Raw genomic sequence first — 13,261 nt, forward strand, 5'->3', positions numbered from 1 at the left:
TCTTTTTGTCACAAAGTCATCTGGATATGCTATGTCATCTTCATCATCAACCCTATCATATTGGTCATATTCATGTGATGGTCGGGAGAGTGCATCATGAAACTCTTCTGAACGTTTTGTTTTTTCTTGCTTTGATGCTTTTTGTTCCCGTAGCATTTTATGCATAGCTAGACTTACTTCTCCTGGGCATTTTTTGCATTGGGCTACATTTTTAAAACCACCTGCCAAATGTTGTTTCAATCTAGAAACACCACCACTCCCAATTACCTTGCCATAATAATTACAAATAAATTTATTTGTGTCACATTTTATGGGTTTTCCATGTTGCCACCTGATGATGCACAATCCGGCCGGTCTTTAGCAGTCAACGATCTTACCTCTGAGCTGAGTGGCAGAGGACTTGAAATGGAGGGAGTGAAGAAGCTCCGGGGAGAACCCGGCGTAAGGGCTCCGAAGCTCAAGTTAGAGTCTTTTCAAAGGCAAGATAAGCCAGATAGCGCAAAAGTTAGCATACCTCGTTCTCGTGGGGTAGGAGCCTTTTATAACCACCTTGCGCACTCACTTCCAGGCTTCTGTCAGATCGGGCATGATTATTTCTGAGCTCCCGCCAGTTCGGATGTCATTTCCTCTGGCCGGACAGAACCGCCACTGCTCCTTTTGTTGGAGCCGTCTCTGCGGCTAGTAACGACGGTGGCAGGTGGCGGTAGCAGGAGGCCGTTTGAAGTGCGGCTATCAGGCGTCAGATCCCAAATCAGTCAGGTGCGTCGCCCTCGGATACGGACGTCCTTGGTGTCAGGTACGTTTGGTCAGCCTGGTATTTCGGAAACGAAGTGCTGGAGTGGCGAGCGAGATGTCTTGAGCTCGGTTTGGGGAGTGTTCCGAACTGCCATGGGTCAGCTCGGGTCACAGCTTTGTGAGGCTCGGGACCCGAGGTAGTTTGTGCTCCTTGTAGGGAGCTCGGGTTCTCAGTAGGGAGCTCGAGTTCTTAATAGGGAGCTCGGACTCCCAGTAGGGAGCTCGGACTCCCAGTAGGGAGCTCGGGCTCCTAGTAGAGCGGTCTGGAGTTCGGGCTTGGTAGTGAGCTTGGACTTTGTTACTTTCGGTGCTCGTTTTGGGCGCTCCGCTGTCCCGAGTTGTTTGCTTTTTCCACGTGTCGGGTGATTGCGAGGTCGGGCCAAATTTCCCTTCATCAATTGCCCCCCTCTCCCTGCGATAAGGGTCCTGTCTTGGCACGGGGAGTTCGTAAGGTAGCAGGAGGGTTTTGGTCCGTACTGAGGGCGCTTGCTTTAATTTGATTTTCAAAAAAAGGGCGCGCGTTTGGGAGACGTGATGGTAGCCGTTCGGGAGTCGTGCTGCAGATGCTTTTATTGTGAGGAGACGTGCGCTGACACCCTGTCAGTTTCGAGAAGATGCGTGCTGACGCCCCATCCTCTGACAGGACGTGCGCGACGCTTCGTCAGTTTCGGAAAGACATGCGCTGGTCGGCTTCGGAAGACGTGTGGTTTAGCGCGGCTGTGGACCGTTGGATTGGCTTCGATCCGGGCCGTCGCTTTCTGGCTGCTGTGGATATAAATAGCGCGGGGGGGGGGGGGGGCGTCCTCGCTACTGTACCTCTTGAGCTCGCGCCTAAGTTTCAGTTCGCGTCCAGGCTCTTCAGCTCGCGTCCCAGGTTCCTTGCTTGTTCGAGCTTTCGCGGTCTACTTCAGTCTTCTCCCTGGGTGAGTGCTCTTGGAATCCCGTTCCATTCTCTGATGTCTAGTTCGGAGGGTTCAGACAGTTCAAGCGGGTCTGATGTAGGTTCTACGAACCAATTTGCGTCCCCCGATAGTTCAAGTGAGCCCGATGTAGGTCCTGAGGAAGGGGTTGAACCTATAGGCCGAGGTGCCTCGGGTAGGTCGGCGTCCACCTCCCGTCGTGGCCGGGTTTTAGATCAGTTCGGCCCTTCGACTATGACGCCTGAGGGACTTCAATCCCACATAGACTACTACAACTTGCCCGGGGAGCGCGCCTACTTCATCCCTACGGGTAGCTTCCCTTGGGAACACGGTCCTGATGAGATCGTGATTTTCTGGGAGCAGCTTGCTGCGGGGCTGCGACTGCCTTTTCATCCTCTTCTCGTTGAGGTTCTAAACCACTTCGGTGTGACGGTCGGTCAGCTTCACCCGAACTCCATTAGGAATTTAGTGGGGACGATCTCCTTATTCTGTGACGAGAACTTTCCTTTGGATCTGGAGATTTTCTCCTCTATTTTAATGCTGAAAAAGCAAGCGGGTCCCCTTCCCGGGCGTAGGCAGGCATACTACCTGTCTCTTCGCCCAGGCTTCAAGCTCTTACACGGACTCCCTAATAAGGTCCCGGCGTGGAAGCGAGACTATTTTGGGGTGCGAAGTGCGCTGGGGTGGCCGTTTCAGACTGCCTGGGGGATGGCCGCTCCCGACTCCGACGTCACACTTGATAAGGAGACGGCAAAGGGCCTCCGGCAATGGGCACGGCTTGGGCTGGAGTGTCAACGGTATCTGACGGAGGCCAAGCTTATTGCTGCTGGCCTGAGTTCGGGTAGGTTCTTCCCCTAGCGATCCTGTCTTGCTCTTCTTTTACGTCTTACTGATGCCGAACTCCTTTTCGCAGGTACGATGGACTCTCGAGGGACCCGAGGTGGGCACTTGTTCCAGGGCATGAAGAGGAGAAATTGGGTGGCTAAGCGAGCTCGCGCCGAACCACCCCAGGGTGCGGAGCCCGAGGTGCCGGACTATCCGGCGGAGGATCAGCCCATGGAGCCCGAGATGGTTCCTCCTATGCAGGAGCCGGCGGGGGCTCCTTATGCTGAAGCCACACACACAGGGGCTCCTGCTTACTCCGAGTCTGCCCATACGCGAGCTGGGCCGTCAGGTTCGGAGGCCCCGGGGGACTTCAGGAGTGTGCTGTCGCCTGTTCACGCTCTTCAACAGAGTAAGGAGGCCATGTTTCCCAAGGAAGTCGCAGCGTGGACCAAGCTCCCTCTGCACCAAGTGGCTTGCTGCGTCGTTACTCATGCCATGGTGGTAAGTGCTCCCTTCTTTAGAGTTCTTCGGCTTTTATTCTTGTATTCGTTCCTTTGATCCCTTGTTTCTTTTTGATAGGTGAACTCTTCTATTCACGCCTTGGCGAACCAGATAGAGAGGTGCTCGAGGCAGGCGCGAGCTGCCGAGGAGGCTGCTCGTGCTGCCGAGGAGGCTGCTCGCCTCGCGCGGTCTAGGCAGGCGAGGTCTCAGAGAGATGCTGAGGCCATAGGAGTGGTGGTGAAGCATATGGCGGAATCGAAGCTAGACCTGCAGCATCAGGTCGAATATCTTCAGGAGGATATCAGGGAGAGGACTCAGATCTTCTCTCAAGGCATCGAGGACGCGAAGAAAAAAGCTGTCATTGATTATATTGCTTCGCCGGATTTCGATGATCTGATCGTGGACTCCTACAGGAGGGGTTTCAAGCTAAGCCGGTGGATGATCCAGAATACATACCGTGAGCTCGATACCAGCGCCATATCCACTTCGTGCATTACTCAAGAGATGGCCAATGCTGCGGATGCCGAACTGGACTCCGAAGGGGAGGCAGGTCCTTCGGGTGTTGTTGAAGTGGCTTCTGATAATGATGAAGTAGCCCCCGACTTGTAAAATGAAATGGCTTCTTTTTTTTTTGAATGTACACCTTTATCTGAAATGAAATGGCTTTTTTGTTAAGGTGCTAGTTGTCCTGTCTTTGAGCTGCGTTTTTTGCCGAACTGACCATTTCGGTCCTTTAGTTCATTTTTTACCTCGGCTTCGGGGTACTTGCCTTGGTGGTTTATAGGTAGTATCTTCTTAAGTTGACGACGTTCCATGCTCGGGGTACTTGTTTCCCTTTTAGGGTTTCGAGCTCGTATGCCCCCCCACCGAGTGCTTTCTTTACTCTGTAGGGTCCTTCCCAGTTTGGTCCAAGTTTCCCTACGCCGGGTTCGGGCACCATGACCTTGCGGAGAACCAGGTCGCCGACGCGGAAGTTCCTCTTCTTTACTCGCGCGTTATAATACCGAGCTACCTTTTATTGGTAGGCCGCAGTTCGGATGTGCGCGAGGTCCCTCACTTCGTCCAGTAGGTCGAGGTTGGTGCGTAACTCGCCCTCGTTTGTCTGTTCGTCGTACGCTTCTAGTCGCAGCGTAGGCACTTCGATTTCCGTCGGGATCACCGCCTCGGTGTCGTAGGTGATGTTAAAGGGGGTCTCTCCTGTGGCGGTTTTTTCTGTGGTTTGGTGAGCCCATAGAACACTTGGTAGTTCGTCTGCCCACAAACCTTTGGCTCGGTCTAATCGTGCTTTCAGTCCGCGGAGGATGGCTCTGTTCATTACTTCTGTTTGGCCATTTGCCTGCGGGTGTGCGACCGACGTGAAGTTCTGACTAATTCTCATACTTTGGCACCATTCTTGGAACTTGATATCTTCGAACTGTTTGCCGTTGTCGGAGATCAGTACCCGAGGTAGCCCAAAGCGACATACAATGTTCTTCCAAAAGAAGTTCTGTATGTTTCGGGCTGTAACTATTGCCAGGGGTTCAGCTTCTATCCACTTTGTGAAGTAATCTACTGCCACCACTAGGAATTTTCTCCCGCCTGTCGCTGGTGGGAATGGCCCCAGGAGGTCGATGCCCCATTGGGCGAAGGGCCATGGGCTGGTGAGGTATTTGAGGTCGGCATCTGGTTGATGGTGGATGTTGGCATGCTTCTAACACTTGTCGCATTTTCTAACGAGCTCGATTGCCTCTGTCTTTATCGTTGGCCAGTAGTATCCTTGTCGAAGTGCTTTTTGAGCGAGGGCTATGCCCCCCAGGTGTTCGCCGCACAAGCCTTCATGAGTGTCGCGGAGTACCAATCCGGCTTCGGCTGGGCGCAAGCATCGCAGGTAGGGGAGCGTGTAGGATCGTCGGTACAACCGTTCGTCTATCATGACATATTTGGCTGCCTGGCGCTGCACCCTCTTGGTTGCGTTGCGGTCCGCGGGGAGGGTTCCGTCTAGCAGGAAGCTCGCGAGTGGGTCGATCCAGCTCGGCTCTACTTCAGTGACGGGAGCGACCTCTTCTGCCCCACTGATAATGCTGGGCCGAGGTAAGTCCTCTATGTACACGGTTCTCATGGCGTTGTGGCTCGTGCTGGCTAGTCGGGACAGGGCGTCGGCCTCAGTGTTCTTTGACCTCGGGATTTGCTTGATGAAGTGTGACTGGAAGTTGAGCAGGGCCTCCTTTACTTTTGTCAAATACACAATCATTGTGAGCTCGCGCGCTTCGTATTCGCCTGTAACTTGGTTGACCACGAGTTGGGAATCACTGTAGATAACCATGTGCTTTGCTCCAACCTTGTGCGCTAGGTTTAGCCCGGCTATCAGTGCCTCGTTGTTGGATGCCGCGAACTCAAAGCGTAGTGTGTATTCCAGCTTTGTTTCGCTCGAGCCGCGTAGCACTATTCCAGCCCCGCTGCCTTGTTGGTTCGAGGAGCCATCTACGTGAAGGATCCAGGGCTCCTCATCCCAGTTCGCGCTTGGTCTAACCAGGAGGGATGCTACACTGGCTGCTACTTCACTGTAGATAACCATGTGCTTTGCTCCAACCTTGTGCGCTAGGTTTAGCCCGGCTATCAGTGCCTCGTTGTTGGATGCCGCGAACTCAAAGCATAGTGTGTATTCCAGCTTTGTTTCGCTCGAGCCGCGTAGCACTATTCCAGCCCCGCTGCCTTGTTGGTTCGAGGAGCCATCTACGTGAAGGATCCAGGGCTCCTCATCCCAGTTCGTGCTTGGTCTAATCAGGAGGGATGCTACACTGGCTGCTACTTCACGGGCTTGCATTGCCCGCATGCACTGCATCAGGTCGTCCAACCGATTTTGGCTAGCTGCCAGGGGGACGGCGGTTGGTTCAGTGAAGGTAGTCTCGATGGGGAGAGGAAAGGGGATGTTTGTGGCAGGAAGGTTTACAGGCGCCACTGCTTGTGGCGTATTCAGATTGGGAATTCCGTCCACCGAGAGGGGGATGGTGAACTGCCCAACACACACCACGGGAACTTGAGGCTGTTCCCCGGTGGTGTTTGTCTCTGTGCCGCGTCCGGTGTTGCTGGAAGAGGCCATGAGTGTTGAGTTTTTCAAAGAAGAAGAAAGGGGTATGAGAGTTTTGGAGGGAGGCCTTTTGAAGCGTTCCCACAGACGGCGTCAATTGATGATGCACAATCCGGCCGGTCTTTAGCTGTCAACGATCTTGCCTCTGAGCTGAGTGGCAGAGGACCTGAAACGGAGGGAGTGAAGAAGCTCCGGGGAGAACCCGGCGTAAGGGCTCCAAAGCTCAAGTTAGAGTCTTTTCAAAGGCAAGATAAGCCAGATAGAGCAAAAGTTAACATACCTCGTTCTCGTGGGGTAGGAGCCTTTTATAACCACCTCGCGCACTCACTTCCAGGCTTCTGTCAGATCGGGCATGATTATTTCTGAGCTCCCGCCAGTTCGGATGTCATTTCCTCTGGCCGGACAGAACCGCCACTGCTCCTTTTGTTGGAGCCGTCTCTGCGGCTAGTAACGACGGTGGCAGGTGACGGTAGCAAGAGACTGTTTGAAGTGCGGCTGCCAAGCGTCAGATCCCAAATCAGTCAGGTGCGCCGCCCTCGGATACAGACGTCCTTGGTGTCAGGTACGTTTTGTCAGCCTGGTGTTTCGGAAGCGAAGTGCTAGAGTGGCGAGCGAGATGTCTTGAGCTCGGTTTGGGGAGTGTTCCGAACTGCCATGGGTCAGCTCAGGTCACAGCTTTGCGAGGCTCGGGACCCGAGGTAGTTCGTGCTCCTTGCAGGGAGCTCGGGTTCTCAGTAGGGAGCTCGGGTTCTTAATAGGGAGCTCGGACTCTTAATTGGGAGCTCGGACTCCCAGTAGGGAGCTCGGACTCTTGGTAGGGAGCTCGGGCTCCTAGTAGAGCGGTCTGGAGTTCAGGCTCGGTAGTGAGCTTGGACCTCGTTACTTTCGGTGCTCGTTTTGGGCGCTCCGCTGTCCCGAGTTGTTTGCTTTTGCCACGTGTCGGGTGATTGCGAGGTCGGCCAAATTTCCCTTCATCACCACCCAATATCATCTAGTTTTGGCATTTTAAATGTCTCAGTCTACATAAAGAAAATTAAAATATTATAAATTTATAATATAAGTTTTTTTATTAGTTATTAGTTTATTACAACAAAACGATCATATTGTATTAATTTTATGATCAAAATATTTCATTTTTTCCAAATTTATTATGTTTATACACATTTTTATTAAAATATCATTTTTAGATAAGCATCACCATTTCCAATAATTATTACAGTTTTTTAGATAAAATATTTCAATTTTCTAAATTTATTATGAATTTTGACATATCTATAAGGTTTTACTAAGGTTTTTAATTTTTATATGCTTATTATTGTGAATTTTAATAAGTTTATTATAAATTTAATTGTTTACTTATTTAAATAATATATTCATCCATTTTAATAAATATTAAATTTATATACTGATTTATAAATTATGATTTAATATAAAATTTAATAAAATTATTCTGATTTTTTATATTAAATTTAGAATAAATTACGATTTATTATAAAATTTAATAAACATTTTCTGGTTTTTAATAAATATCTTAAATATACTAAGTAGTTAATATTTTATTACTTGAAAAATATTTTATGTTTTATATTATAAAGTAATTAATTTATTTTTTTAATTTTTGTTAATTTTTTATAAATAGTAAGTATAAATTATTCATGGAAGAATTTGTGTTAAATATTAAATACAATATAATACAGTATATATTAATGGAATAATTTATATTAATTATTGTATTATATTATTATAATATAATATTATATTTTATTACTAAAATATATTTTAAATTTTTATACTGATTTATTATGAATTTTGGCATGTTACTTGTTTATGTGTAATTCTGATTTATTATAAATTTTGTTCAATAGTAACAATTAAATTAAAGGTGAAGTATTTAATACTTCTATTACTACAAATAAACATTTTATATGCATGCCTATTTTATATTCTAGTTTTCTTTTTGTTTTTATTTCTTTAATTTTTATGAACATTTTATTTTAAATATTAATTTTAGATATGTGTCAATATGAGTAATTTATATTAACATAAATATATATTATATAATATAAATAATATATTGTTTATGCATTTAAATAATATACTATTTTATTTTAATAAGTTTTAACTTATATACTGATTTATTATGCTTTTACAAACTTATCTGATTTTTTCTTATTGTTAATTCTGATTTATTATAAATATTAATATATTTATTTCACACTAGTAAATAAAAATACATTTATTCTAATGTTTTTAAATATTAAAGTTATAATACATTATGTTTTATTATAAATTTAATAATCTGATTCTCCTTTTTTTAATATTAAGACTCTAATAAATTCCGATTTTTTATAAAAATTAATGAATTTATTCTGTTTTTTAATACTAGATTTATAATAAATTATGATTTAGTGTAAAATTTAATAAATTTATTCTGTTTTTTTATATTAAACTTAGAATAAATTGTGATTTATTATAAAATTTAATAAACATTTTATGATTTTTAATAAATATTTACTCTTTTTTTGTTAATTTACTGATTTAATAAATAATGATTTTTTTGTTAATAAAATTTTCTGATTTAATAAACACTTAAATAATTTACTCTTTTTATGTTAATTATTTTTTATAAATATTTTTTGAAATATTAAATATAAATTATTAATGGAATAATTTATATTAAATATAATATAATATAGTATATGTTAAAGGAATAATTTATATTAATATATTGTATTATATTAATATAATATGCCAATATATTATATTATTAAATTAACAATACTAAATAATGTGTCTATTGTGATGATCTATTGTAGAGCATCTACCCAAATTAATGTGTCTATTGTGATGGTCTATGGACATTTCATAGACCATCACACATCATATTTAAAATTTTATACTTAACAGTTTAACAACAGTCAACACATAATCTATTCATTCGAAAGAGGGAAACCGTAAAGCTGAGAGCCTAAGAACGCTCTCAGGGAGCTCTGCTTCAACTTCAAAGTCTTCAACCTTCGGTCCTTCTGTCCTTCACAAATCGCATCTACGAAACCCAGAACTTGAAGATCAGCTTCAAGTTCCAGGCTTCTGGCGTAAGTTCAACCTCAAGTTTTTTTTCTTTTTTTTTTACTCCTAAAAAATCTGAGAAAGGGTATGCTCTTACGATCTTACCTGAGTTCAAGAATAGATGAGAGCCTGAGAAACCTGAGATGAAAAGTGGTTGATGCTCACTTGCTCGATTGCTCAAGATTCCAACTCCAACTGCAGCCTCCAAGTCTTCAAGACTCCAACTCCAACCGATTGCTGATGCAGCCTCCAGAAGACCAAAACCAAGCCTCGACTCCTCATTCCAGCCTCCAGGTAAGGGAACAAAAAACCCCTTCTTCTATGAAGTATGAAACCCTTCTTCCTCTTCTTCTTATAAGCTTAAAATATGTACGATGATTCTCTATGTCTATAACATGTTGTCCCCTTGTTCTTTATTTTTTTAAGCATGTATGTGATTCTCTGTGTATGAAATTATGTTTTGTATCATGCAGATGCTTTTTTTCTCTTTTTCTGTTAGATGTGAAACCATGTTCTTTTTCTTGTACATTAGTCGGCATGCCTGTCGACATATTAAGAAAGATGTTTTTTTTTTTGCTTTTTTGGACGAACTTGGTCAACATTTTTGAAATTTCGGAAATGTCGACCGAAATAATGTAATATTTATGTTACAATTCATTTTCATGTCGCTAAGCCTCGACACCGACATATGTCGGGCGACATTGGCGACATTTTGTGACATTTGAAATCATGGTCCTGACTAGCACCTTGATGCGCTACCTAGCCAAGAAGTAGTAGTACCCCTGCTGGTGATGCTTCAATTGAAGGAAGTAGGTAACCATCCCCAAGGTAAGCTCGACGTTGTGGATGAAACAATAGGACATGAGACCAACCAGGAACCTAAACGAGTTGGGCATCAACTGCACCGGCAGTACCCGGTACCTCTCAAACACCTCGACTACCCCCTCATGCAATGGGAACCACAGCCCAGACTCTAAACTCTTCTCATACACACAAAGCTCGCCCGTCCGAGCATCTGTGAGCCTCTCACCAGTCCTCGAACACCTGAGCTCATATTCCACAGGGATGCAATACAGAGTCTGGATCCGAGCCATATCCTTGGGATTCAGACAACACGGAGTGGTCCCAAATTGACGACCATCCCGCGGTGGAAGGGCAGTTTCCTCCCTGGTTGATGACTCGGCCTCAGCCCCCATTCAGTAACCTGCTCATGGTCAAATGCCTCAAAGTCTTCGGCCTCAGCCCCCTGTCCATCAACCTTAGGAACATCAAGCACGACAACCTCGGTGGAAGACCCCGGCTTAGACTCATAATTGGAAGAAGCGATGAAAGCAGAGGAAGATGAAGCAGAAGAAGAGGAAAAAGAATGAAAAGACGAGGAAGACATTCTGATTGCAACCTCGATTCAAGAACTACCTCAGATCGAGCAGCATCAAGGAACATGCTAGAGAAGTATTTATGGTAATGGGATTAGAAGAGGAGAGAATGAAAAGCTTTAGACTACATTGGAGAGTAGTCCTTTAGGCATTAAGTAGGTAGGTGAGAGATATCATAAGATGGTGGAAAAGGAAAGAGGTTGGGATTTTTTTGATTGGTTCATTAGTGGGTAGGTTGAAGTAGTATTGGTTTGGATTTTGCTAGCTATATTGTAGATAAGGAATGCAGGGTAAGGGTTAGTTTTGAGTTGGTGTAAAGTTAAATTTGTGCTAGATTTTTTAGGGTTATTTTGTGCATTTGTTTTTTGAATGGGTGTTATTGTCTTGTGATGGGAGTAGGTAATTGGTTGGGGAGAAGAGGTAGGCTTTAATTGAGATTTGGTTAGTTTTTTTGGCTTAATTTGTTGTAAGGTGTAAATGTTTCATTAGGGTTGTGGTACAGGGTGTCTTGGAGATGTCTTAGGAATGAAGTTATCCCTAGAATCAAGGAGTAGCTCCAATAGGTGATAATGAGAGAGTAGAGTAAGATGGTTAGGGCACTTGCATAGAGACCAAGGGCTAAAAGAACTTGAGGTATGACTAAAAAGGACATGAGTAATAATAGTAAGAAATATCTTAAACACTAATATTTTAACCGTGAATATTACTTTAAATAAAACAGATTGACAAAACAAGATTAATGTAGCCAACCCGTCTAGTTGTGATAAGGCATGGATGATGTTGGTGATGATTTAAATATGTGGGCCGGACTGAAATGATCAATTATAGCTAAGAGTTTGTTACACTATTTTAGGTACCTTATTTTGAGTCCACGGGATTTTTTTCTGGCCTTTGTTGCTGATTTCTTAATGGTAAAATAGGAGTTTGTACAAGAAAGATCTGATGTTTTACAACTGCTGTGGAAAGTAGGTTTACATTTTTGATATCTTAGATTGATGCCTGAAATTTACTATTAAGTAATAATCACCATCAACTGCCGGCCGTAACAACCTCCCCCATATTTCGTCTCTGCCGTTTAATGGTGATGGATCCTCCTGGTGATTTGAACTTTTAACCCAACCATCTATGGCCTCACCGCAACAATAGTACTCTAGTGGTTAGTTATTGGTGTTGTTATAGAGCGGTTCCCGAGAGATCATCAACATCAACATGTATAAAAAGAAGACAGTACCAACGCACAAGGCAAGGAGCGGAGGAAGACCGAGAGACGAGGATGGCACCTGCAAAGTTGGCAGTCGTTTTCCTCGCCACTCTGGCCATTCTCTCTCTCCTTCCTGCTCAGGGTTCCTCAGGTTCGCTGGTGGTTCGTAACCCAGTCCTAACCCACCACAACGGCCCTCTCCTCAAGGGGAACTTGAGCCTTGCCATCTTGTGGTATGGCAATTTCGGTCGCAGCCATAAATCGGTCATCCGGAAATTTATCCGTTCACTTAACAATGACGGTACCGGGTTACAGCCAAGGGTCTCGACATGGTGGAGGATGGTGGAGAGTTATCAAGGCGCAGTATTGGCCGGCCGCAGACGTGCAAGCCCTCCTCCAATTCGCGTTCGCGTCGCAAAGCAAACATCTGACAAGACATATTCCAGTGGAAATATCTTAACTCAGGACATCATACCCGGTCTTGTGAAGCAAGCGACGGGTGGGTCACGGTCGTTGATCGCTGCCATCTTCACGGCCAAGGATGTGTCGGTCCAGGGCTTGTGCACAGGCAAATGCTCACTGCATGGGGTTGTGACAACCGGGCAATCCCAACAATTGTATATGGTGGTCGGGAATCCAGTGCTAGAGTGCCCATATGATTGCGCCTGGCCGTTCCATAAACCTAAGAAAGGGGCAGTGAAATCTAAGGTATTGAAGCCACCAAGCGGCAAGGTAGGTGCCGATGCAATGGTCGTCAGTTTGGCTTCAGCCTTGGCAGGGATGGTCACTAATCCATACAATACTGGGTTCTTCCAAGGCCACGGAAGGAATCAGATCGAGGCGGTGACAGCCTGCTCAAAGGTGTTCGGTACAGGCGCGCATCCGGGTTACACTGGGAAGGTAGCCATTGATGGGGCTACGGGTAGAGCCTTCAACGCACATGGCTGGCGTGCCAAGTTCTTGCTTCCGGGACTATGGAACCCAAAGACCTCCTCATGCTGGACACTCATGTAACTCTGCTCTCTCCAAACTTAACCATGTAGAGTAGAGACTTCCTTTTGTAACAGCTGCTGGTTTGTTGTGAACTAAGCACGTCTACGATGACCGGTCGTTATTCACGCTATATTTAATGGGCCGGAAAAAAAAAAACCTTCAAAATTAATTAATTTTTTCCTGGGTTACGACAAACCTAATCCCTGATTCTCTCCATTTGCTCTTCCCCTTCACGAGAAACATGGCTGTGTTTGGTTTGAAGGAAAACGTAGGGAAGCCTATGTAATCCCCACCTTTTTCCTTCAAACCAAACACAACGCTCCGTACCTTTTATTATGCTAAATTCTGCAATATGATTTTCTTCTTTTTTTTTTTATCATTTTGACGTATTCTAACAATGAGGATCCACACACCAGTGATAAATTCACGGCCCCATGTATTTTATGAACCTTTTCATTGGATGCACAGCCCGTTTAACAGTGGAAGCGTTCAGCTAAAACTTACTCAATTATCC

The 13,261-nt window shown here is 44.9% G+C and overlaps 1 pseudogene across 1 annotated transcript; it reads left to right on the forward strand.

The window, feature by feature from the left end:
* The first annotated feature begins 11,777 nt into the window (after positions 1 to 11,777).
* Positions 11,778 to 12,947, forward strand: LOC104590416 (protein EXORDIUM-like 2 pseudogene; annotated as a pseudogene). The gene has a single exon (XR_016081011.1). The product of XR_016081011.1 is annotated as a protein EXORDIUM-like 2 pseudogene (transcript).
* The last annotated feature ends 314 nt before the right edge of the window (positions 12,948 to 13,261 follow it).

This window comes from Nelumbo nucifera, chromosome 1 (genome assembly GCF_055504915.1).
Source record: "Nelumbo nucifera cultivar China Antique chromosome 1, China Antique-T2T, whole genome shotgun sequence".
Lineage (NCBI taxonomy): Eukaryota > Viridiplantae > Streptophyta > Magnoliopsida > Proteales > Nelumbonaceae > Nelumbo > Nelumbo nucifera.